The sequence below is a fragment of the Athene cunicularia genome, assembly GCF_003259725.1.
Source record: "Athene cunicularia isolate RWA chromosome Z unlocalized genomic scaffold, athCun1 chrZ_part1, whole genome shotgun sequence".
Taxonomy (NCBI): Eukaryota; Metazoa; Chordata; class Aves; order Strigiformes; family Strigidae; genus Athene; species Athene cunicularia.
Window position 1 is genome coordinate 32,043,049 of NW_020799142.1, and position 25,676 is coordinate 32,068,724.

Here is a 25,676-nt window from a genome sequence, read left to right on the forward strand (position 1 = left end):
CCTGCATTTTTTCTTTTTCCAGTTGCCTGTTTCCCTCATTTATAGACCAAAGTTCCTTCCATCAGTCTACCAGAGTTTTCATAAATCACATTAAATCCCCTTACTCAACACACTTGAGCCATGTATCCACATGATACTATGCATTATGGTGACCCATTTCCATTGCAAGTAGCCCCTTCTTCTTCTTTCATTAGACTGCACTATAGGACTGCACTGAACTCTCTAGGGTCTTTAGTAAATTCAGGAATCTCCACTGCAGTCCTTGGCCTTATTTTACCATTCTTAAATTGCCACCTCCAGTAGAGCTATCTCTTTTTCCAACCATCAGCTGCTCTGGGGATCATCTGGTGTTTGGGCATGCCAGGAAGACTAGTCTCCACAGGCTCTTTACAGGTTCAGGTGGGGTCTCCTTGGGTGTGCACTGGCAAGCTGAGATGAGTCCTTGCCACCACATGCCAAACAAAGGGCTTCTACCAGCTTTGGATAATGTAGCTTCTTTCCTGGGGATACTGTGCTGTGGTGCCACTGAAGATGAGCTCATCAAGTTGGCTGCCTGAAAATGCTGCTGTCCCTTCCCTCTGTCCCTCATACAATTTTTATCTAGTCTCCACATTTTTCACTTGGACTATGAAATTAAACAGAAGCAAGAACTCCCAGGGAGTATTTTCCCTCAAAAATAATTGGCTTCTGTGTTACTCAGGCTCAGATAATGCAGTCTTTCTGTTCCAGGTCTCTGTTGGTTACAGAGAATGTGGAAGATACATGTGCCCAGTCTTACCAAATCTTCCAACTGGCCCAGTTCCTCCTCCACTGACTCATCCAGACATGCTGGTCTGCATGCCTTTTATTTCTTTCGGAAGCTGATGTTTTCAGTTCCCTGAATACAGGCTTCACGCATCTCAGGTAGTAGCTCCCAGATGGAGCCGTAACTTTCTTCATGTCCTCTGCTAGGTTTGGGGACAGCTTGCACCACCCCCCCTGGTCCACCTCGCCACGCTAGGATGGGAGCTTTACCAACGACATACTGGGTCTGTCCAGACCTTTTGTAAATTTTGTCTTAGCAAATATTGTTTTCTCTCCGAATGCATCTCAACTCTAAAGGTTTCATCTTTCATGGATGTTTCCAGATATTTTTTTTTTAAGACGCCTTGTTTCATCTTTGGCCCTTGTTTTGGTCGTTGTTTCAGATTATTTGATCTGTGTGATCATTTACGTTATTTGTTCCAGCTTGGATCAAGAGGAATTACCAGTCTGTGTTTTCTCTCCCTGGAACTGGATCCCACTGCTGATACTAACACGACTCCTTATGTCATGAGCAATTAATCAGTAGCCGGGGCCTGCAGGGTCGTTCTGTCAGGAGGCAATATTGCTACTATAGTCAATTAATGCATGAGTGCCATCCTTTTTAGTCATAAAGAATATGTAAAAATATGCCTCGTTTTTCTAAGCAGCGCAGGAGACACCCAGAAGAGTTTCCATGTTTCCAGGCATCTTTCTAGTGGGCACTTCATCTTCTGGGCAGCATTACATAGGCTTTTCTCATACCATTCTGTTTTTCTTTCTCCAGTCTAAATAATGGATTTTTAATCCCTCTCCAAGCCTTCTACCATATTTAACTGCATTTAGAAATTGAGGCCAAAATCAAAACGTTAGGTGTGAGTAGCCTAGTTTGTAAGAGCTTTTTTCTACCATCAGTATCATGGACATTTTGTCACTGCTTTGTGTTATTAGCCTTATTAAAAAAAAAAAAAAAAAAAACACACAAAAAAAACCCTCTGTATTTTTGCTGTTCTTTATTAACTGCCATGTCCCTGAAAAACTTTCCAAGCACTTGGCTTAAATACTAAGTCATCTGATTTAGTTAAGTTTCCACCTGCCTCAGGTATGCTGGCTGATGAAGTGTTTTTCATTGCATAGCAGTTTTACAGCAATTCCACTGTAATTACACTTAAAAAATATTTTTAAACATGTATAATTACCCCTAAGTTTAAGTGTATGACTGGCATTATTAATTCTCTGTTCTTAATGGAACAGAATTTAACCTGAAGTTGTACTAGGATAATTTTGACCATTTTTGTAGCAGTTGTGTATATTATAAATGCAAAATAAAACTTATTAATTACTGTGTAAGATAAGTTGTGCACTGCGATTCTAAAAATAAAATTCTTTAATCACAAAAATCCACGTGTAAATTACATAATTACCCTTAATATGCTTTTTTTATACCAAATATATTTGTCAAAATCTTTAACATTGAAGCAGTGATAGAGTAGTGTGCTAATATGGATGTAGTAGTGTTAGCTGTGCTAATATGGATGACCTTCATTTTAATATGAACTTATAAGCAATTATAGGCATAAAATAGTGGAACTGCTTCATAGATATTTAGGACATATGATGAGATCACAGTCAAGTAATTATACTGTAGATTTTGTCTTGTATTTGGATCTTCTTTTGGCCACCTGATTTTGTAATGAAAAGTGTTCCTGGAGACCTGGGTTCAAAAGTGGAGTGAAGAGGAAATTAAATATATTGTAGCCTAAAGTAAATCAGGAATTACTTAAAAATTATAGAAGCCTGAGTCAATGCTCCGTTACTCTTGGTCTGACATAATGTTCATGATGTTGATGGAGTTAAATGGGTGTAAAATTGGTCTGATAGAATGTTCCTACCTTTGGTCAACACAGCTAAGACCAATCTTTTCTCATGGCTAAGATCTGTTTCCTGACAGCACTGATGCAGCCTTGATCTGACTATCACAGTCATTAAATTCCCAGTCAAAATCAGAATTGGAAAAATGGGAGAAAACCCAAAAAATAATGAGGACAGAAACATTATTACCCTGTCTCATTTCAACTAGAACAAAGTTATGTTCAGGCTTGGTCTGAGATAAGGGCAAATGGCTGAGGACATTTTTTTCTTCTAAAAGCTCTGTTTGAATAGATGAAATTCAGTCATTTCTATTTATTCTCCTTTTTAAGCTCTAAAATATAACATCCTATAAAACAAGCAGCAGGTGACCAAAAAGAGAGATACAGTGATTAACTGGACATGCAGGAGAACTCCAAATGGAGTAGAAACACACAACTTTAATAGAGATTTATGGAATTTTTTTTTTTGTTTTGTTTCAAAATGTTTTTGTTCAAAAGCTGTTTCATTACAGAGAAAATGGGGAAGTTAGAAGAGAAGACCCATGTTAGATAAAGGGAAGTGTGCGAGATCTACTGTGTGAGAATGTCCTAGATAATGAGTGACAGCTGCGAGGTTTTGGTCTCACTTTCATTTTAATGGCATCCTCCAGTGATATGCACTGGATTTCAAGCCTTTGTCACACTGTCAGCTCCTGTGATGATCCACAGAATATGGGCATTTGACAGGTCTTTAATAAACAGTTTGCTGCTGGGATGAATTGAAGTTCAGCTGGATCTAGCCTGAGTTCAGCAGAACAGACAGTGTTGTTAACTCACCTTTATGCTACAAAAGAAAAAAGAGAAGGAAGGGGAGAAAAAAAAAAATCCAGCCTTGGACACCTGCTATCTTTCTAGACACTAATTATGAGAGACCTCATTTTTGCAGAGGATGAAAATGGAGTAGCAACCTACAGTATTGCATTGTCGCTCCGAGAAAACGGCAGCTAAGAGCACTAGAAAACAGTTTATATTTTCTTGGATTTTAACCTACCTGTAGTCAATTAAAAACCCTCCAGGGGAACTCAGTTTGATAGGGTTTTTTTGGCAGAGATGGGATCTCAGGGCTGTGCTTTGTTTCTGTTGCATTAAAATCTTCTGGTGCTGACTCACAGACACAATAATTTATTGCTGGACATAATGTCCATATCAGGGCACGGACAAGGCAAGCAACCACAGCCGAGATGAGGTTATGAAGAAGGAGGGAAGAGGAATAAATCAGCTGTGGCTCAAATGTTTATATTAGACCCAGCTGCTTCCCTCATGGAGGAAGAATAGAGAGTTGGAGTTGGGCAATGTGGGCCAGCAACTGCCTCCATTACTATGATCCCCTCTTCATCACAGCAGAAATGGGAATCCCAGGTCTTTAGGACTTCTATACCCTACTCAAATCTTCCTTTTTCCTTCTTCACCTTGCTGGAGCAGCCTGGCTCCCCGTTTTTGTTTCTATCCCACTCACCCTCCAATTTATTTTCTTTATTTGTTATGTAGGTCAATTCTGATCCAAGTGGTGCTGTGCTCTCAATGAGAAGTCCTTATAGCTGTGATTTAGTAAAAGAACAGCTTTTCTGTTGTAAATTCTGTAGAGCCAGTACAGCAAAATGTGGGTGTCAGGGAGCTTGTGCTGTTTACTGCAACCTTTATTATATAAAGAAGTCTTTATTCCCCAGATTTGGTTCTCCCAGGCATGAATATTCTTGGAACTAGACCCAAACCTCATGATTCAGGCTGATCTCTACTTTATGCAGATCATTTTGTGTTGTGTCCTGTGAGTATAGAATTGAAGCCATACAGAGAAAAGCTAAAGAATGTTGCTGGCATGGATAGGCATGGTAAGGAATTCAGCCAACTTAGAAAGGGTGAGGTGATGTTCTTGGACAAGACAGAACCTGATGTAGTATCTGTGATATCACTGAAGAAAGATCAGGCTTTGATATACTATTTTCTGTGTTGGCTGTTAAGTGCAATTGCTCACTCAATTATCATATCAAAAAACCCCTGAAGTTAATGGAGAATTTAGCAGTTGAGTAAACTGGGACTAAAATGGAGGAAGTGTGGGGCTCTTTTTTGTTGGGTTGGTTTTTGGTTTGTTTTTTTTTTTCTTAAAGAACAATACGTACAAAAAAAAAGTGACCAGTATAAAATACTGAGCCTTCCTCAATGACCCTTCTAGAATGAAAGAGCTGGAAAGCAAAATAAAATTAATGAGCTCAGGTGTTCCTTTGTCCGTACAATTTGAGTTCTCAGTTGTCTTCTTACACACAAGGAAATACTAACAGAAAATCAGGCATGCCAGAGGCATATACTCAAGTGACTAAACTTTTTAAGGTGTATGTGTTCCTAATGGCCCCATTTATGCATAACTGGGAAGATGTTTGTTCTAACATGTCCCTTTCCCCAAAATATCTGCATTGGATAATACATACAGTGAGACAGGCATACAATTGAGAATGACATGTTATGAAAAGTTAATTAAGAGTCACCTATGCTTAAATAGTAAAGGAGATCAGTATTAACGGAGCACAACTGAATGAAATTGGACAGTGTATGCTATCATAAGTGACAGCCAACATGTTTTGCTCCCTGTTCTATTCAGGACTCTTAGCTGATTAGAGTTATCTCACCAAACTGTGTTCCCTCCGCTGTCTCACAGCGTGTGACAATCCCTGCTGCCTGACTCTGTCACGAGGGAGTTTGTGGTGACCTTGGTGGCTCTCTGCCTGGACCTGTGAGACAGGAAAAGAAAGACTGATGAGGTCCCATATTGGCTTAACGGAGAGGAGATGAAACCTACTTGTTGCACTGAGGACACCAAACCACTCTGAAATTCTTACACGAGGTCTAAGAGTCTTTCAGTTTTCTGACTCTGGGAAGGAGTGAATGGAGCCGGCTTGGAGGTCCGTGCAGGTCATTGTTTTGATTTAGGGGTAGGAGTAGTGTAATGAGTTGGCCTCAACCTGCAGAGCTGCTCCTAGTACTACAGCCAGAAAGCAGAGAGAGAAAAAGCTGCATTGAGATATAATCCAATGAATACATGTCATTTTTCAGCAGAAAAACAGTAGTTTTCTGCAAAAAACTAAAATAGCATCTGTTTTAATTTCTATAATACAGAATTCTTCACTTTACTGGATTGCTGTAAATATTTACCCCACCCATCAGGCTATTAAAATGATGAAGCAATCATTTACCTTTAATAGCACATTCTGTGGTAGTTAATCCTTATGCTGCAAAATGTCATGGCTTTGCTCTTGTCCAGGATTTTGTTTTAGGACGTTAATATTCTTTTCTCTTATTATGCCCAAGGCTTTTGCATTGCTTTACTTACCATTGTATATGGACATCGCATAATGTTAAGAGACCAGTGGTGAGGCTGGTGGACATAAATTAGGGAGAAGGGGAGAGGCACAGACCATATCTTGAGGGAACAGGGGAAAGATGGGACAATCCCATTTTGCCTTTTTTTTTTCCTCTTTCCCATTTTACTGCCTCAAAATGTTGTGAATTGAAGGAGTGGTGGAGGTGAACTTCAGGGAGAGAGGAGACGTTCCAGGTCTTCTGAGATCACTTTGATTTCCAACACTGCAATGCAGGGTCCCTGAAAGGTCTTCCCACTAAGAGATCAAGAGGTTAGATAGGCAAGGGAGGAGGTACAAAAGCATGTCAGGTCCTGAAAATGGGGTGCAAGTTTTGAAGAAGGGGTCTTAGATTAAATTGAGTCTGGACTTGATTTACCAGATATTTGGTGGATTTTTTCCTTGGAGAGGACATTTGGTGAAGAAACAGAGAATGGAAAGATAGAAAGTGTAAACTGCGAGGTGGGAAGTTTGTGTCATACAACGATACAAGCCATGCAGAGGGGATGGGTGCACGACATGAGCAGCACTGGGAGAGCGGCTGTGAACCTGACTGCTGTGGAGAGGAATGAAAAAGGAGCATGAAGACACAAGCTGTTGCTGAAAGAACGTGCCCAACTAAAAGGCTGGAGAGATGCTGGAAAGTGGGGAAATCCAGAAAATTGAATTTATTTAGAAAACATAGATACTATTCCCAATGTGTGACTAGTTGCTTTGAGACTTTTTAGCTTGATACGTACAGGTCCCCAGTAATTGCAGATGTCAGGTGCTCAAGCTACTGCTGGGGGATAACCAAGGCCCACAGACTCCAATGCCCAGAACCAGCAGCACTTCCCAGGTGCAGGTTCAGGTGTGCCCCCCAGCCTTATCTCCTCTCCAAGATCTCATTAATATTTAAGTGAAAATAAAGCACAGCAATGAAAAGCAGTGTGCACTAGAGATTCAGTATCTTCAAAGGCTGTTGTCTGTTGGCACTTTTTATTTATGTGGTTTAATTTGAATAGAGATGGTGAATACCAATGGCTCAGCATTCCTTAGGGCTCAGCTGACAACTCCCAAGAACACACATAGACTGAGGATAAGAAGTTATTAACATAATTACCTTGTTCTCAACCACAATCTTTGGCTCTTCTGCTCCAGCACAGCTTTGCTCCACTGTTTGTGTTTACTTCAAATCCAGCAGAATCAGATGACTTTGTTCAGTAAACATCAAGAGAGATGTGGCCTCATTGAAGACAGTTCAGAGAAGATCAGGAAGAATGATTAGAGGTCTTGAAAGCATGGTCTACAAAGAAGAATTGAAAAAAATTCAGATTGCTTGATTTGGAGAACAGAAGGCTGAAGGTATAACAATCCTGAGATACATAAAAGACTGCTGCAAAGAAATAAATAATTATTATTTGTTCTTCATGCCCACCATGTACAAAGAAAGTAATAGTGGGCTAAAAATACAACAAGGGAAATTTCAGCTAGACACTCGGCGTGCAGTCAGTTCCTTTAGTTGTTGGTGCCAGCCTAATGATACCAGTAAGAGGATGAATGATTGACTGAGTTGCATAGATCCAGATAGTCTTCTGTCCCTCCAGTGCATCCTCAAAAATTAAGAGGGATCAGCAAGGTACCAGGACAAAAGGCTCCAGTGACTTTGCTGAATAATCTTTGGCCTTTACATACACATAAGGGTCCGTCACCAGCTATTAGTGTAAACTGAGAACTGCACATCAAACATTCACAAATGTTACTGGTTATATGAGTGAGACAGATAAGTACTATAAAGTCTTGCAGAAACGCAAGAGCAAAATAAAATCAAGCATTTACTTTTCCTAGACTCCAGCAGCGGACATTATGTTTGCCCATTGTTTTGAAAATGCTGCTTCCTTTTGCCTATCTTTCCAAAGGTTCTTCCCTTTCCGTTGCTCCAATACAAATTTCTGTGATTTTTATGTTATATCTCCACCATGCACAGTGTTTCTCTTATATATAATCAGTATGGTCATTCCCTACTCCCTCATACTTGCAGTGACAGAGTTATGACATTTTTTATTACATTTCACAAGATAGTTATTTTTTCTCCCATTCCCAAAGTGCATGGAAGGCATTTCTTGAAAACATCCTCAGAAAGTGCTCTACTCACCTTCACTGTTATTTTCTTAAAAATCTTCCTGCTGTAGCAGCTCAAAAAAAAAAAAATGTTCTTACTAATATGTGATTTTTACCATGTCTGTGGCTAATCATACAGTTCAGAACCATCTCACTCTGAGTATGCATCATCTCTTAAGTACTTCTGATTGTAGCCCTTTTTGAATTGCTTGAGGACCATTGACTGTCTTTTAGGCAGGTTTATTCTCACAAAATGATGGTTGTCTTTGGTGGTTCTTTGCCTGAATTAGTTGTCTAGATTTACTTTATAATCAGTGGAGAGAAATGGGTACTTTAACAACAAAGACCTTTTAGCTAACGTTAGCTACTTTAGCTAGGTCAGCTGAATCCCATTTGTTGGTGATTTCCTCTCAAATGTGTCCACAGGGACTTCTGATGACTAGCTTAGCTCAGTCCATAGACAACATCTAAAAATTTCTACAGTTAGTTTTCTCACCTATATGTCTGTCAGACTCAGGTCCCAAAGCAAACCTCTAGGAAAACCTACAGAGCCCACTGTTATGATAGGCTCTAGAAAAATCTACCATCATAATACTATAATGAAAACAGCATTGCAAAAAAAGCCAGCCACACAAAAAAACTCAAACTCTGTGTCAATAATTCAGTGTCCACAAGCTGTAAGAAAATTCCTTTGGCAAACGACATCTATAATGTTCTTTGACTTGCTGCCATCTGTTATTGCTGCCTTATAATCAAGTTTGTTTTCAGACAGACTGTGCCTGATTCTTTCAAGATAAAGAGGGTGTGTATTTTAACAGAAGTTACTAGTAGATAGATCTGTAGCATGAGAAGGATAAGAAAATAATTGAACAGAGTTATATCTATTTACGTAACACTTATAACTGGTTTCCAGAAAGAGACATTGCAATTCTTTAGAGGTGGTGACAACAGTATCTGTAATTACCTGTTGGAAAGCTTGCAAGTTGGAACAACCTTTAGGGTGGAGAAGGAGGGACACTATTGAAAGGTACAGATGTCAATATGTACCCTACAGCTGTGCTAATGGACAGTCAAATTGGTTTAAAATAATTATAAAAAGATAACATTTTATTTGAAAATACATCTATATAAAATAGACCTATGTATAAGGAATTAGTATCCTTAGAGTGTCAAAGGAGAGGATTTGGAGACTTTGATATAGACAAGATGTAGATACAAACACAGATATAAATCAGAGATAGGAATAGATATATCCTTATTTTTTCATCTTCAGTCCCTCTGGTATACATTGAGGTTCCTGTATAAAACTTGATTTCAGAAAATTATCTGAACTTTTGTATACTTACATTGCTTTGCTTTTTTTTTTTTTTTATTAGAACTAGCGGTAAAAATAAGTGTTAAAAGCAAACATTTCCATTATTTTTTCTGTCTTTTCCTTAATGTCATTTTAAATTGCATGGGGGAAAAAAAGAAAAAAAAAACACACAAAAAAAAAATTCTTCAGCATGTCTTTGTATTACCTATTATGCTGAGTGCAGAGATGGTGTGTGCCAGTTAAACACCCTTCCCTTCCCTTCCCTTCCCTTCCCTTCCCTTCCCTTTTTCCAGTCCCACCAATTACACACAGTTTAATGTGTGCTATCTGTATTTTCATTAGGTCGGGGTTATGCCTGCTACCCCATTAATCTTAGCCATATGAGAACTATCTCTGTGTCTGTATGGGTGTGCAAACACGTGCACACGTACAGTAGATACAAGGTTCAGAGTTCACCTTTACAGTGCAAGAAGCAGCGTGTACTCTTAACTGTCACCAACAGCAAAGAACGAGGCAATAGCCGAATACAATACAGCAACGGTTTAGTGGATCAACAACTACAAGTAGAGGTTAATATGAGTAAAACCCAACATCTTTTACTATTTAAAGATGTGACTCCTTCTTAGTCTGTGCAGGCAGAGTTGTCTGTCCTTCCTGACAAATGCCTGAGAAGGAAGGACAGGATGAAGCACCATGTTTCCAGTGTAAAAGAAGGAAATTTCATGGAGTGCAGTGCAGACATATGGATTAGGGGAACATTTCTGCTGTGGGCAGGATCTTTATAGTACCCATTATGGGCATGTTTATATCTTTCCCTGGGAAGATGTAGCATCAACAGCTTCACTGGATGGACCATCAAATCTGGTGTGGCTGTTCCTGTTTTCCTGCAGTCCTTCCAATAAAACTTCTTCAGGTCCATTAACAGGAGCTATAGAGTCAGGTGTGGGCCTGCTTTACAGTGACAGGTCTGAGAAAGTGCATCATTTAAAAGGTAAATAGTTTCACCACAAACAGAGCCCAGCAGCAAAGGAATTTAATTCATGGTATATATCCTAAATCCAAAGTCTTGTCAGATGCTGGGCTGCTCTCTCAAAGAAAGAGATTAAAAGCACACACCTCAGCCTGAACTGTAGTCAGATGCATCAGGTGGCACGCTCCTGTATTCACTGGGGCTGAGCGAGGAGGTTTGATAGACGATCTCATTCTGATGAGCAAAATCCTAACATCTTTGAAATCAGTGGGAATTTTGCCATTGGGTTGGCACTGTGATTTAAATGCCAGCATCGCATGGGTCTGGAGATACCGCAAGATAAAGTTTACCAAACTGCTTTGAGGAATGCTCGGGCTCAGCTGGATTTAAATTTTGAGTCTTCCTGCATGCAAACCAGTTTTGCTTACCTTAGCACAGCTTAAATGACTGCTGCTTGCTATGCTTAGCAGGAAAGTTCTGCAAAGTTCAAATCATATTTCAAGCCAAAAGACCCGCATTTTTCTTCTTTAAAGTATCAAGATGACTTTGGGTTACTATACTGTACATGAAAGAGCAGACTATCTATCTCCTTTTTTTTTTTTTTTCCCACTGCAGCAGCTTACAGAAATAATAATAGTAAAAAAACCAAAAACAAACAAACAAACAAACAAACAAACAAACAAAAAACAAAAACAAAAACCAATTAAAAAAACACACAAAAAAATAAGAGCTATTCAGAACAGAGCCCCAAACATGTACTTTTCCTTATCATAAGCCTTGGAAATAAAAGGTTACCAAATCCTTGGTACCTGCTGCTGTGGGTTTTCACACTTTAAATAAAGCTGACAAAAGAGATGAGCAATTCTGTTTTGTCCACATTCTAAATGTCAGTATCACTATTTACTACCTCTCAAAGTAATCAATTGCACCGGGGGTCCAGCAGCTCTCACTGGCCCTATCGATTGAAAATCAGAGCCATGGCTCACTGTTTCTATGTTTAAGTCACCTTAGATGCCTTTCTACAGTGACCTCTGTCTGTACACGTGTAGTCCTAGGGCTTTTGAAGCATGTATCTAGTGAACATGCATTCAGTGTCTTTTCCATCCAATTAAAATTCTTCACTATCATTCCCTTTTATCTAGCCTTTGTAATTCGATTCCCAGTTTCTCAATTTTCATGGCAGCAAGGGGGAAAATGATAGCAAGCCCCTGATAAAAAAAAAAAAAAAAAAAAAAAAAAAAAAAAAAAAAAAAAAAAAAAAAAAAAAGATTTAATTCTGTCTAAAGGGTTTGTTCTTCCTTTAGCTGAGTTTCTGAAGGGAAAAAAAGGCTTCTGTGATGACACTGTCATTTGTCCACCTGTGTTCTCCACTGAATAACTCTGGGATCTCTTGGCCTGCTTCAGTCAGATTTGAAGGTGGGTTTATAACTCTCCTGTAATATCGTGGTGTCTCTACATTCCTAAGATGTCCATGACATTGGCAACTGTCTAGAGAGGAGAAAAAGGCTGTGCTCTGTGGGGAGGTATCTATCCAGACTGGGTACCTAGCAGCTGGGGGAAACATTTCCACATCTCTGGGAGCACAGAGGCTGCCCTTTCCCAGGGGAGAGTTGTGGGATGTAAAAGGGGACGGAAGGTATCAAGGCTTCTCATCATACAGGGTACAGGGTGAGGGAAAAGAGAAGCAGCTAGAAGAGTAAGATACAAAAACTGATGGCAAAAAGCCTTCATTAATGTCACTGGTTATGAAATACCTTTTTTTTTTTTTTTTTTTTTTTTTTTTTTTTTTTAGTATTACGACTTGGTGTCTTGCTTCTAAAGCTGCTTGTGTCTGAAGTATTTTCGGGTTTTGTGTTACTGACAGATCATGAAAATATGCTCTAGCAGCATGTTATACTCCAAGATCAATATCAAAGGCAGGTGAAATACATCACTTTCTAGAGATGCCTGCAGAGGAACTAGGTTAGTCTGCATGCTTATCTTCTACATAGCTGTCTTTAGGTGAGATGAATCGAAGCTTAATTGACCGGGTTTTTATTATTGTTAAAAACATGAATCTGAACAGAACAGAACATTTGTATTGACCCAAAACTTAGTGATTTAGTTCACACTGAGTTTGCAAAACCATTATTCCTTCTATTCTGTAAAATCTGCTCTTTGGGAGAAATCCAGAAGTGTTTGAAAGCCAGTAGTCTACAAGCTGTGCCACAAAAATTTAGAGTTACAGAAGTCATCCAGTTAAGTCTGATCTTACGCTTAGCCTCAGATAATCTCTTCCTTGATGTGTATTCCACAGTCTTGGTCAAGAATCCTTAGATTACATCACCAGAGTGGAACAATAAGATATCTATTTTGTTTCTTTCTCTCATGCAATGGAAGAAGAAAGCTAATAAATCCTTGAAGTCAATAGTACTCATCAGCGTCACACTAGTACATCAACTATTACAAGGTCAAATCTTTTTGTTAACCATCCACAGAATGCCAGGAACTAGGAGTTTCAAATGATGGAATACTTGTGACTATGATTGCAAGGAGACAAATATTTTGCAAACCCAACCCATTATGCTTACAATAATATGAGTCATTCCAAATCTTTCTTTCCTATTAAGTAAGGTACTGTATAGCCTTTGGATAACAGGAAAGTCAAGTTAATGGAACAGAAGGTTAAAACAACTAAATAACTGTAACTTGGCAAATAGGGATAGGGAACAAGATAATTGTCTGTAAGTATCTGAAGGGAGGGATAAGAATAGTTTCAAGTTGCTCAGGGGAGTGTAATTAGATATAATGGGATGAAATTAAGGAATGGAAAATATTAGGGAGGAAAATCCTAATGAAAACCTCATTCAAAACCTGGCATAGACTCTAAAGGAAGCTCTATTGGAGAAAGCCTTGGTTCCTCTGGTAAAAGTGAGTGGAAATAAGAATTTTGAAAAAGCATCATCTGATTCTGCACTGGAAAAGTGATGGGGTGATCTTCAAAGGATTTTCTGGTTTTAGTTTAATATAATCCTGTATCTATTGGCTTAGTATACTGGTAAAATGAAAGGGATTTCTTTCTATACCATTTTTTACTGTCCTTCTAAAGGTCAGAACTCCCACTATCACATCTAGACTCTATAATCACTACTTTTGTGTTAAAAATCTGTATTCAAAAACAATATAAGTGATTTCTCCAGAATAATGTTTCTGTTTTGCTGAAATCTACCATCTGCACTGCCTTATTAACATATTTTTTTTGCCCTGGAAAGTGGAAAGACCATCTCCTCCTCCTGTTAGGTCTTTTTTTTTTCAGGGGCTGGGGAGAATTTACCTTACAACCCTGGTTCTCTGGAAAGAAGATAAGGAAAGGACTAATTTTCATTATTTGCAGTCATAAGCTTGACACACCATCGTGCACATTAATTCTTATAAGATGGTTCATGTTTTTTATATCCGTGTCATTCTACTAAACTTTATGCATTGTATATCTTGACTGTATTGCATAAGATGGGTGATCTGTCTCCTATGTATTTTTCATAGTTTATTATTTAGCTTGAACATAAGGGTCTGGATTAAATGACCAAGCACTGATTAAGATGTCCCACAATTATGATGTTAAAATTTTCTCCTGCCTCGTAACTTTCTGAAGATCATGTCATGCCCTTAGCTGGATTACAGATTGGTCAGTGCTGAACTGCTTTTGGAAGCAAAAACTCTATTTTATCTTTTCAGTGTCCGTGCAGCCACATGCCATACTACAGAGAGAGCTACGTGAGGGGGGTTCACACACAACCCCACTATCACACACCCCGACTCTGCTTGTCCTTCCTGTTGTGCAGAATCTGTGTATGATGTTTTCCTCAAATAAAGAAATGGGATGAGTAATCTGTGAGTGCAAGATCCACTTTCTCAAACCTGTTCTTCATACTGAGTCAGGGTCATGTTGTCATGACCTAGTGACTCACTTGCAGAGTTATGGATCATGTTTACAATGTCAAGAGCAGAAGTTGTTCCTATCTGACTACTTTTTGTAATACAAGACAGAGAAAATAATCCTAAAAGTATTAATGGTAAAGAAAGAGCATTAGCCAGCTCTGTGCTGAGAACAGTCAAGTAACCCTGGTTTGAAGGGAGCCATCCATTTAACTCAAGATGAATGTTTGCAATCACAATAACCGGATTTCAGTATTACTCAACATATTCGAAATACATTTTGCTTGGTAATGGAGATTTTCTTAAGACAATTGCAGTGTTAAATGTTCTGATTGAATAGAAACAAGAGGACAGAACTGTTTAAAATCCAAGATAACAGTGTGACACAGCTGAGATATATATTTATTCCTTACCCTTTTCTGTTGTTGCAAAACATGATCTTCATTCATTAAAACAGCAGTGTTTGTGTGTGGGTAGGGGGTTATTCAGTCATGAGATACTGCAACATACAGGTTTGCAGATGTAAAAATGTAGTTCATTTAGATTTGTTAGCTGCACTGTGCTTTTATAATGCTGACGAGGTCTTTACCATCTCCTAGTTCTATATTTTTCCCCACCTAACTGTAGGCACTTATGCAAGATGAACTAAGATCCTTCCCGGATGTGACTGCACTTTTCCATTGAACATAAGAAAACCACAGTAGGGATCAAGGTTTAGCCCCAAGTGCTTTAAAGCAGAAAGGCTAATCAGGACCTTAGACTGCACAGATAAGAAAGCCTTCTTCCTGCTCTCCGCTTCTCTGTGCCTCCATAATCTGAGCATCAGCAAAACTCAGCCTTTTCTTCATCTGGACAGTGCAGCAGCTCTGGTGGCCCCCACCAACCACAGGTGTTTCACGAAGGCTGCTTCATGTCCTTCCTGCCATTTTAAACACTGCCCCAGTCTGGAAACCATTTCTTGGAGGTCACAAATACAATTAGTTTGAACACTTCCTAGACATTTTTGAAGTCCACCGGTTTCCTTCTTAGTCGTCTTCTGACCTCAGGCAACGGGATGTCTGAGAGCAGGGCAGCTGCTTCCTAAGGCTGCCGTCACCTGGCTGCAGTAGAGTTACTTACAGATGAGCGCCGTGGAATTCTCCAATCAAGGTGACTAAATCTGAATACACTTAGAAAAAAACATATCAAATCAGACAGCCGAGTGATAGAGTCAGATTAGTAGTTAGCACCTCCGAATAAAGGATTATATTATTGAGTTACTCTTTTATTTTGACACCCTGTTTAGTTACCAGTTTTTTTCAACAGTGTTTCAGTCAGGTCTACAGCAAGCTCCCTGAAGGGTTTATTCTAATAAGTAACTCAATGTGAAAAGGTAGGAAATTGCAGAAAACTCGTTTAGTTTCACTCATTGTTACTAGTTTACCACTCTACATTGATTTTTCTCCTTCCTATTATATGTGTACTATGTTCTCTAATGGGTTTACAAGTCTACTGATTAATGTGAGTAAAAATAATACTTGCTTTATCATAGGGGTAAATAATGTCTTAAGTACTTTGAACCTTATAGTCCTTTCAGAGCACTAATCTGACATGGCACTATCACAATGACTTCACCTGCCTCTTTTCCAAACCCCCTTAAAGCTTTTTTCATTCATTTTATTCTCATTTCCTCTGAATATTTGCTCAACACATTTTTAATGGATTTGCTTTCACAGTGACTACACCTTTTGTGTGCAAACATTTCAATATCCACCTTATCCTGTTGGGAATATTTACAGAAAGGGAATTTTAAAGTCACTATACAAATATTTAAAGGCTGAATTTAAATTCAAGGCACAGATATTTGGACCAGAATTGCTACTGAGCTTATCTATTGAAGGCACACGAAAAAGTTGCTGGTAACTTTTTCAACGAGTTATTAATAAACCTTTCTGCTCCCACCACCCATTTCTTCTTGTTTGTCAGTGCTGACTTTTGCTTATTTATCAGTATGTTCTTGAACACTCCAATGACAACTTTTCTGCCATGTTTCTGCTTCCTTCAAATGATACGGATTATGTCACATACTAATACGTTAAGTTTCACCAAATTTTTTTTAACAAAGACACTTGCATATGGGCAATCCAGTCAGTTCCCAATGACCGTAACTTCATCCTTTGTCTCTCCTTCCTCCTCTTCTCCACAGCAGACATAAGCGCATAGCTTAATTCCGAGAGAACAGTTAATAGAAAAGTAAAGGTTAACAGCAAAATGAGAAATATTTTTGGGGGGAAGAACTGCTCAACAGTTTAGAGGTAACTAAGCTAGTTAAAAAAAGATTCTTCTTGGGTAGTGTAAGCAGCTTAGTTGTGACAGTGATGAACTCCAAGCATGATAATTTATTTTGCTTTTCAGACTTTATAGAGCTTAGATCCTCTAGTAGCCAAGCTAAGATATTTACATTAAAAGAATGCATCTCTGCATCATGACTGTGCTGGAGGTGGCTTGATTGTTTGCTTGTTTTAGCAACTGGAAACTCATCTCTAAACCAGAAACCAAACGCCACAACCTCCATTCCCTGATACTGCTACCATGCCTCCTGAGAGTCATACCACATATATTTTCTGGCAACCTTTTCTTCCTTTTAGACCATCCTCTCAGTCTTGAACCTAGAAGTTCATGCCAGAATTCTTGTAAACCGACCAAAGCTGTTCATTGTTAGTCTAGGCACCCACACCTTTTCTCCAACCGTCAAATCTACAGGGCAGATCAAGCTTTTTCTTCTTTTTTTTTTTTTTTTTCCTTCTCAAGTGTCATAAGGAAAGATGGTATTTATACTGTTCTGAACTGACAAAAGGTTGGTATAGTTGAATCCAATATAAAGTAGCTGGAAAAATTTTCACACTTTTTTTTTTTTCTCCCTGTTTTCACAACGTTTAAGAATGTGTTGACAAATTTGACAAAAATCTCTCAGAAGTCTGAGATGTTTTATTAAATGTTTTCTTATTTCCTTTTAAAATAATTTTTCATTTCAACATTTCCATAATATTTTTTTGATTCATAAAAGCCTAATACCAAACCTCACACCATGCTAACAATCTTTTTTATTTTTATTTTTTTTTAATACCTAAACAAATCATTGCAGTCATTTTGGGAAACTAAGCTTATTTTGGGGGGAATTTTTTAATAACTTAAATTTGTAAAAAAATCAATTTCTGCTCCAAATAGGAAAGAGAGAGAAGTGAGACTGATAGTCTTGGTGACAAATTACCTCCTTCCCAATACATCAGTCAATTTAAAAAGAATATTGATAAATAAGTGAGGAGAGATGCTCTCCTACAGTTTTCTAAGAAAACATGTACTTGCTTATAAATCTGAAGCCTCCCTTTGAGAGAAAAATTTCATTGAGAACATATATCTACTATTAGATATCGGAGAATTCAGATTTTGGAAATAGGGATTTTTGTAAGTGGAATTTCTTGCTGAACTGCAAGAAATCAGTTCAGTGTGTTGATGTGACTGCAGTGACGGACAGCCTCTCCCTATAGCCCAGGCTTGCATGCTTAGCTGAGGACAAATCAGCACAATTGCAGTCAATGGATATCTGTCTGCATGAGCTGAGGATTTAGCTCCTGAAATACCCTTGGTGAAAGAGAGCCACTTTCCTAGAGTGCCTTGGGATTAACATGTAGATTAGGGTGAAAGGGAAAAAAGGGTTGCAAGACCTAATGCTACTGTCCATCTCTTTATGTATTTAAAAATTCAATTAAGAGTGAGGTTCTGCACAGGTCTGGGATTGCAGAGGCAGCTGCAGTGTGTGTGGTACAAGAAGAGAAAACTGGCATGGCATGAAACAGCAGACGAAGCTGACCAGTCTCATTTCCTTCGCTGGGCAGGGTGAAGAATAAACACGGAGCATAACTGCGGCAACATCACTTGGATTTCAAAATCTGTGCCTTCTTTGAGCAATTTGAAGGTTTCAGGCAGATAGGAAGGGACATATTTTCTTGAAATGCTTTAAATGCTGAATGTGATCTTTATCTTGGCAATGTCCTTTCAAAGTTTGAGATCTAGTGTTCTGGATGTGCAAAGGAATGCATTTCAGACTTCTGCATTTCAGATTATCTCTGAACAAAAAAAGAAATCTTCCTGTCTGAATATGCATTCTGCTTACTGTGCCTCAGACACAGGGTATTAGCACTAGTGCCAGTGATTCTGTTATCCCCTTTGGTGATGGGACATTTTTGCTTTTTCTCTTTTTACTCTCCCCATAACTGTTTCTCAAAAAGGAAGAGGGAAGAGACTATATTTCCAAAACCCATCTCACAGCTTCTTTATTTTATACAGTCCCCCCTTCCCCACCCAAAATACCTTGAATAGCCCTTTATGTAACTTCAATTAAAAAAAAAAAAAAAATACAGCTGCTCCTCTGAAGCCATCCAAATCTAATTAAGTACAGAAGCCGATGTTATATTAAGCTTCTCACTTTCTTCGTCTTAGCATCTCCATTCATACCTTCATTCAATGTGTTCACAAAAAAAGGAATTTCTAATAATTGTATCTATAGTCTTGGAAAAAGAAAGCCACTAATCAGGAGGCCTCTGAAAGAGGAGAGATCGCAGCCTAGCTTGAACTTGGCAGTCTGGCCCCAAAAAACTCACAGACAAAGGGGCAAAGGGAACTGAGGAGCTTAGCCTTACGTCTGAGGAAGCTGGTGAGAATTTGTTCAGCCTCTGAATAGAGATCTCCATTTCAGTCCTAAATTGTGCCCGCACAGATTCATTGAAATGCCTTTTCCGAAGGAAGAGGGGGCGGGAGGCAAGGGAGAGAGGAGGCAAGGAAAGTTTGTTGAATATAAATGAGGTTACGTGTGGCTGAAGAGCGAGATAGAAGCTCTACAGAGATTTATTCCTGACTGACATACAGTAACACAAAGGCAATAAAATGTGTCCTTGGCAAGTGGCATTAACAAGCAGTAAACCTTAATCTTCAGAGAGCTAAGATGATGCAACCCACCTCAGTGGAAAATGCTTTCTTTTTTGTAGAGTGCATTATTTAAAATACGTTTAGCCAGTTTTAAAGAAAAAAAAAAAAAGCTGTTTTACCATGCCATGCCCATGTGATTCAGGTGGTCTGCAGAGTCACAGGTCCAACTAGAGTAACTAGTCACAAGTCCAACTAGCATAACTATCTGAGAAGCTCAGCAGTGTTGCTGGATGATGTGGCTCATCTAGGGAAAACTTCAGAGTCTGGCTCTCCCCACGGCAGGCCTTGGTGGAAATTAATGGGATTGTACTTCAGATGGGTTTTATTCAAGAACCATTTATATTTTTTAGTTTGCAAAAGATGTATTTTCAGTCCACCAGTCTCAGGAACCTTTTCTAGTCTGGTTATTCACGTTAATGTCTTCATGTATATTCACATCTTCTGCTGCAAGAAGCCCTCCTGTAACTGTAACGTTACTCAATAAAAGTAAAGGAACAGAAGCCTGGTCATTCAATTAAAACAATTGTCACTGCAGAGCAGAAACAGAGCATTCGGTATGTTAAGATACAAAAAAATGTGGATGGTACATAAAGTCCCTTAGGGAAACACCACCAGGCCTGACCCAGACAAAAAGAGATTCATTCAAAACTACAGAGAATTAGCTTCTATGCAGTCCTGACTGGATTTATTGTTAATTTTCTACTTGCCCACTGCACATCAATGTTTAGCAAACAGGATAACCTGTTCCCAGTTTCTTGGGCTTTTGCTCTGAGACTCTAAAAAGGCTGGGAATTAACTTCCAAATGTGGGACAGGAAATGCTAATCAAGAAGTGTTGGTTGCTAAGGAAGGGTAAAGTCACCTCCCTACTCCCCACTGCTCTTCTTAGGTTGGATAAGTGTTATCTTGGCAAAATGAGAGAGTGGTCTTGCATTAGATCTTTACAAGGAGCGTGCACTGTCCGAGGCACAGCACTGAAGATCCCTTTTCCCTGCCTCTGAACTCAAAAACATCACATTGCTAGAAGCTGAGAGCAGCTTCCCAGTTGGCCTCATACTATACAGTCACTCACATGATGAATGGAAAGTTATTTTTACTCCACAGCTTAAACAAAAAGTAAACACTTTGTGAGGTTTATATACTGTCTGCTATCTCTTTCCCCATAAATTAAAAAGAAATTGCAACTTTCCCTCACCACTCATTTTGGAGCTGGTTTTAGCTCATCTGTATCTGGATTTTCTGCTACGTAGCTAAGGCCATTTACAACAGATACAAATTTCATTATTGGACTGTAATTGCATTTGTTTTGCCCTGCTTTGATATTAAATACAAAGAACCCCCAGTCATTCTTCATCTAACATACGACTGTTAGCGATGACTCCTGATAAGGGAAAGCAGAGTGCTGTATTTTGCCTAATCTGGAGTGGCGATGTTTGTCAGAGAGCTGAATGAGTTCCTACATTAATGAAAGCACCATTCATGGGGTTATATACTGAACCCAGTACCACCTATGCACTGATCAGGCCCCAGGATCTCTAAGCTCTTCAGAGAACTTTGTATAGGGGAAAATGAGTGCATTTTATTTCTGCAAAAGCAAACTAAATGGAGAAGCACCGTTGCTATTTCTTATAATTTAAATGAGAGCTTTGGTCATGGAGACAGCAAGAAAATTTTGATCTAATTCCTCTGCCACCACCTTTCTCTAGGACAATTCTGAACTTCTTGTTTGGTTTATGAATGTGCATCTCAACTATCAAAGGGCCAAGGAGGGAGAAATTACTTTTAAAAGGTGCCAAGAGTAGAACAGAGGAAGCTTGAACATCAGCAATGTCCTGCATAGACTGCAAAGAGGATACAGCCTCCATCTTCTTTTTCCCAGGGAGCTGGACTGGAATCAAACCTGCAGTAGTGTGAAGTAAATAAAATTGTGCTGATCTTTTCCTGTTTACAATTTGCACGATACATTGAATTTTATGAAAACTGTCCATACAATCACAAAGACTGCCTAATCTGTAAGCACTTAAAATATCTGGGCCAGGCTTGTTAAATCAAATGAGGTCTGGTGATAAAGTGGCAGGGGAAACATTGTTCTGTGTGGGGGGTATGTCTTGTCTGCAGGGCAGTGGAGGAAAATTGCATTACTGGGAAACACCATTAGTTCAGGAGCCTTGTAGTTTCATGTAAAAATGCCCTTTTTGCAGCCATGCAGCAGCAGCATCCAGCAGTGAAGCAGTTAAAGCGCATACCCTTACTCTTTTCCCATCTTCTTCTCCCGCATAAGCACCAGACACTCTTCTGGCTTTAACTAAAGCCACAGTTTTATTATGCCCCCCAATTCCACCACATGTTTTAATGCATATACTGATAAGTATTGCATACATCAAACCCACTTTTTATTAGTATTACTTGCCAGTACAAAGTTTACTACCAAGCTAGTAAATATTTTGTCTCTGACCACACTAAGCTTGAGCCTAACTTTTAGTTTTGCCACTTCAGGTGTGTGGTCTCTCCTTACTCACTCAGGGGGGAGAAGAGGGAATGCCCCCTGAATGGGAAAGGCATCTCTTCAGACAGAAATGTCACGTGGCTTCATGGCCAGGTCAATTTTGCTCTGTTTTTGCCTTCATTCATGCACCAACAGAGAAAGTCTCCAGGTGAGAGGGGAACTCGCGTTCATGGGAGTGCCAGGGACACAACCTGCCCTTTACAAGGCTGGTGGGTAGCAGACCCAGACAGGAGCATACATAGCCTCTATGGCCAGGGACTCTGAGCATGCCACAGCTTTTTGCGACCTACCTCCACATGCCTCCTCTGCTGCCAGACACCGCTGTTAACCCCCTTTTATTGATAAGGAAATTAAGAGCACAGAGCTTAAAGCTACATTAATCTTCCTGCTATAGGTGCCTGCCTTACACATCCAGACTTCTGCTGCTACCCAGTTCAAGACAACAACGGGCAACAGAGAATGGCCGTTCTCCCCATCTGCCCAACTCCTGATCCATATCCCACAGTCAGGGCAAGGTCATCCCAACACGCAACGTGAGGCGTGTGCACTCAGTGATTTGCCTAACCCAGGCATCGTGGCTGTTATTTTCCTCGGCACTTAGCCTGTGGTGGATGGCGCATTGTCTGAATCACTCTGCTTTCTGTGAGTTAGGCATGGGGACTGCTGTGCTGCCCGCACACAGCCCCGACCAGCCTTGCAAGGCCACGCAGGAGGTCCGCGATGGCACTGGACCTACCAGCAGTCCGTCAGACCTGACAGCAGTCCGTACTACCTGCCCTGCTGCAGTGTTTCCTCTCCCCCTCTGCAATTGCCATTGCAGAAGAGATTGCGAATTGATTTTGCAGCTCATTTCTGTTATCTTTCACATGCTGATAAGTTGAATAAAATATAATTTCCTCAACCAGTTGGCACATCTTTGTCACTTTGATTTCTGAGAGGAAGCAAAAGGCTTCCCATCAGCCCAAACTGATCCTCGCTGAGGAGGAGTTTGACTTCTGTGACTGATTGTATATAAGGTCATTTCAATCACAGCCTCTGCCCAGGGACACAGCTTGGGGAGCACCAAGTAGTCAACTTCATTTCTGCTTTGAATACAAGTCTGATCTGATTCTCGGTGGTGCTTAATTAGGGTGTAGCATTGCAGCCACAGCCTGTGGTTTTGTGTTGAAATACTCAAAGCATCAGGAAAGAGTTGTGCAAACATTTTCCAGTTCTGACCTTTACGGTGCTTTCCTGCAGTCCTTCCTCCTAAGAAAGAGCTATGTCTGACACCACCCCCCTCACAGTCACCCTTTGATTTTACATCCCTCCATATGCAAAAACTTTTCCTTAGACCTCAGTACCTGGAACTGGGTTACCTGAGATTTCCAGAAGTAATTTGAAAAAGCTTATAATGAGGGGAAGTTTGAGACTCCTGCAGATGCAACTGGCAAAAGATAAAGGGGAACAAGATAAATTGCAAGTTTTTCAAGTCAGTCTCCTGACATGTTCTCTTTGGAGAGAGAGGATTTGAGCCACAACCCCTAGAAATGAGCACTCAGCACTGGCAATTTGAGTATCCAAGAGGATGAGAAATGTGCAGCTGAGCACAGGCAGATTTGTCAGCACTATTTCCCATTCTAGATGCAAGCTGAAGAACTGAACCGCCCCGGTAGCTAAGGCCAGTGAACAACACAGAATTGCCTTGGGGTACATAGAGCAACCAGGGAGAGACCAAAGCTGAAACAGAGTCCAAGATCAACGCCAGGAGCTGCTCAGCACCCCTCTGCCTCTCCCAGCAATGCCGTTTGAACATTTCATCAACTAACATCTCATAATGGGGTGCACATAGTATTCACCAGGTCATTGGTAAAATATAAAGGCTCATTTCACTGCTTTGCTCTATGCTTCCTGGGTGACCTTGCTGATTCTCAAAGAGTGGTATTCATCTCAGCTGACTGCAGCCATACAGGGTTATGTATGTAATCCTATAAAACATCAGTGACCTTCCTTACTAAGCAGTAGAGAGGAACAAGCATATTCAAAAGGTAATTCACCTGGCCTCTCTTAGGTAAGTTCTGTGCCTCAGTTGCCCGTTCCCCACCTGTAAAATGGGGGCGGCAGCAATGTGCCACCTTCCTGAAGGTGCTGTGAGAGAGGGTTGAAACACTTGCATAATACAGTTCGGATGTTACAGAAACAGCTTCAGTAGTCTGAAGTCACTGGGGAAAGAAGATATTCAGCTGTTTAGCACATCCAGAGAGAGAAATTTTTGTCCTAGTTAATTATGGTGTTACTAAATTTCTGAGCACAGCATCTGGAATTTTTAAGTATTTCTCCCTGAAAATCAGTGGCTGGGGTTTTTGGGGCGGTGGTTTTGTTTTTCCCCAGTGTAGCTAGAGCAATGGATGCTTTAGATAAATTAGACATTTGGAAAGATTTGAGGCAAGTTAGGGCTGATAGAGACAAAGTAAATCAAGTCACCAGGATCATCTGCTCTGTGGGAGAGGAGGCTGGGGACATCTTCCACTCTTTTCAGTTAACAGATGCAAGAGATGGTGAAAAGGTCAGAGATAAATGTAGTGCTCACTTCGTGCCACATATTCACAGGGAATGGACTAAAGAGAGGCCAGAAAAACACGTGTGTACTTTCAACCTTTCACTGCAGGCAGTAAAGAACATTACAGGGATGGAAATGACAGACTATTTTTGTGCAAAGCCTGGAGACAGTCACTGTAGCAGAGTGGGACCAAAATAATAAAACCCCAACCAAAAAATAATTTCCCTCTCTGCTTTCATCCTCCCTGCTTCTCCCACACCCCTTCCCCTCTAACGCCTTGCAGAAGCTATAAATCTAGGCCGTCAGATTGAAGCTGGAGCAGCAGCGTATTATCTTGAGAAATCACTCCCAGAAGGGAGCAGAAAGTTCACAAGTAGAGTGCCAAAAAAGGAGAAATCGCAGCACTGTCATTGGATCCGGCTGCGGCTGGAAGGCGTCCAAGCTCCTCGCACTGCTGACATCCCTGTGCATAATCAGAAATTCCTTTCAATTATGTGGGAAAAGGAGCTTCACATTGTCAGCCCAAATGCCCCTGTGAAGAAATAGGCTGCCACAGCACCACCGTAGAAGGTCATGGCGGAGCAGCATCCATGCACGGCAGCTCGCCGGGGAGAGGGAGGGGAAGCATGTGGCGGCAGTTGCACCGTGTGCTTTTATAACACTTTGCTCTTCCATTAGCACATTTAATCTGTGAGCCTCTGAGTGCTTTGCATCAGTTGACTAAAGCTGATAGGAAATAAGTAGATACTGTTAGACCAGCGTTATGGATGGTGTAGAAGAATACTCAGTTGCGATGTGCAAGCTGCCCTGGAGTGTTGGGAGCTGGTTGCTGCAGCCCCAAGCTCTGGTGGCTTCTTCTAGCTGTGGTAGGCAAGAGGTACTGCCTTCCTCGAAGGTGTGTGACCTGGGAGAGCAGGGACTCAGCACACAGCATGGGAAGTCCTCTGCATGGGCACCTGCCCCGCAGCCAGACAGGAGGCACATACCCAGCCTCATGCTTAAACAGCCCGGCACCGTGGTGGCTGGGGCTTCACAGAGTCCTGCTTTAAATGTAAATCACAGAGGTTCCTGAGATGCCAAATTTATTGAAATGTTGTGTGGTTTTCATTATTGTTCTTGAGTGTGTTTGGCTGAGCCATGGAATGATGTTAGTTTTCCTGTAAATAGATTCTCTACGCTTTCCCCCAATTTTTTGACCAGTTTATATCCATTAATAAATTTAGTGGGCAACCTGACAAAGTTAGGCAGCTGCGTGATGTTTTTCCTGCTAGCTACAAGGGTGTTACGGGAGGTTATTTTAGCCTAATGAACTTACTATCCCTAGACT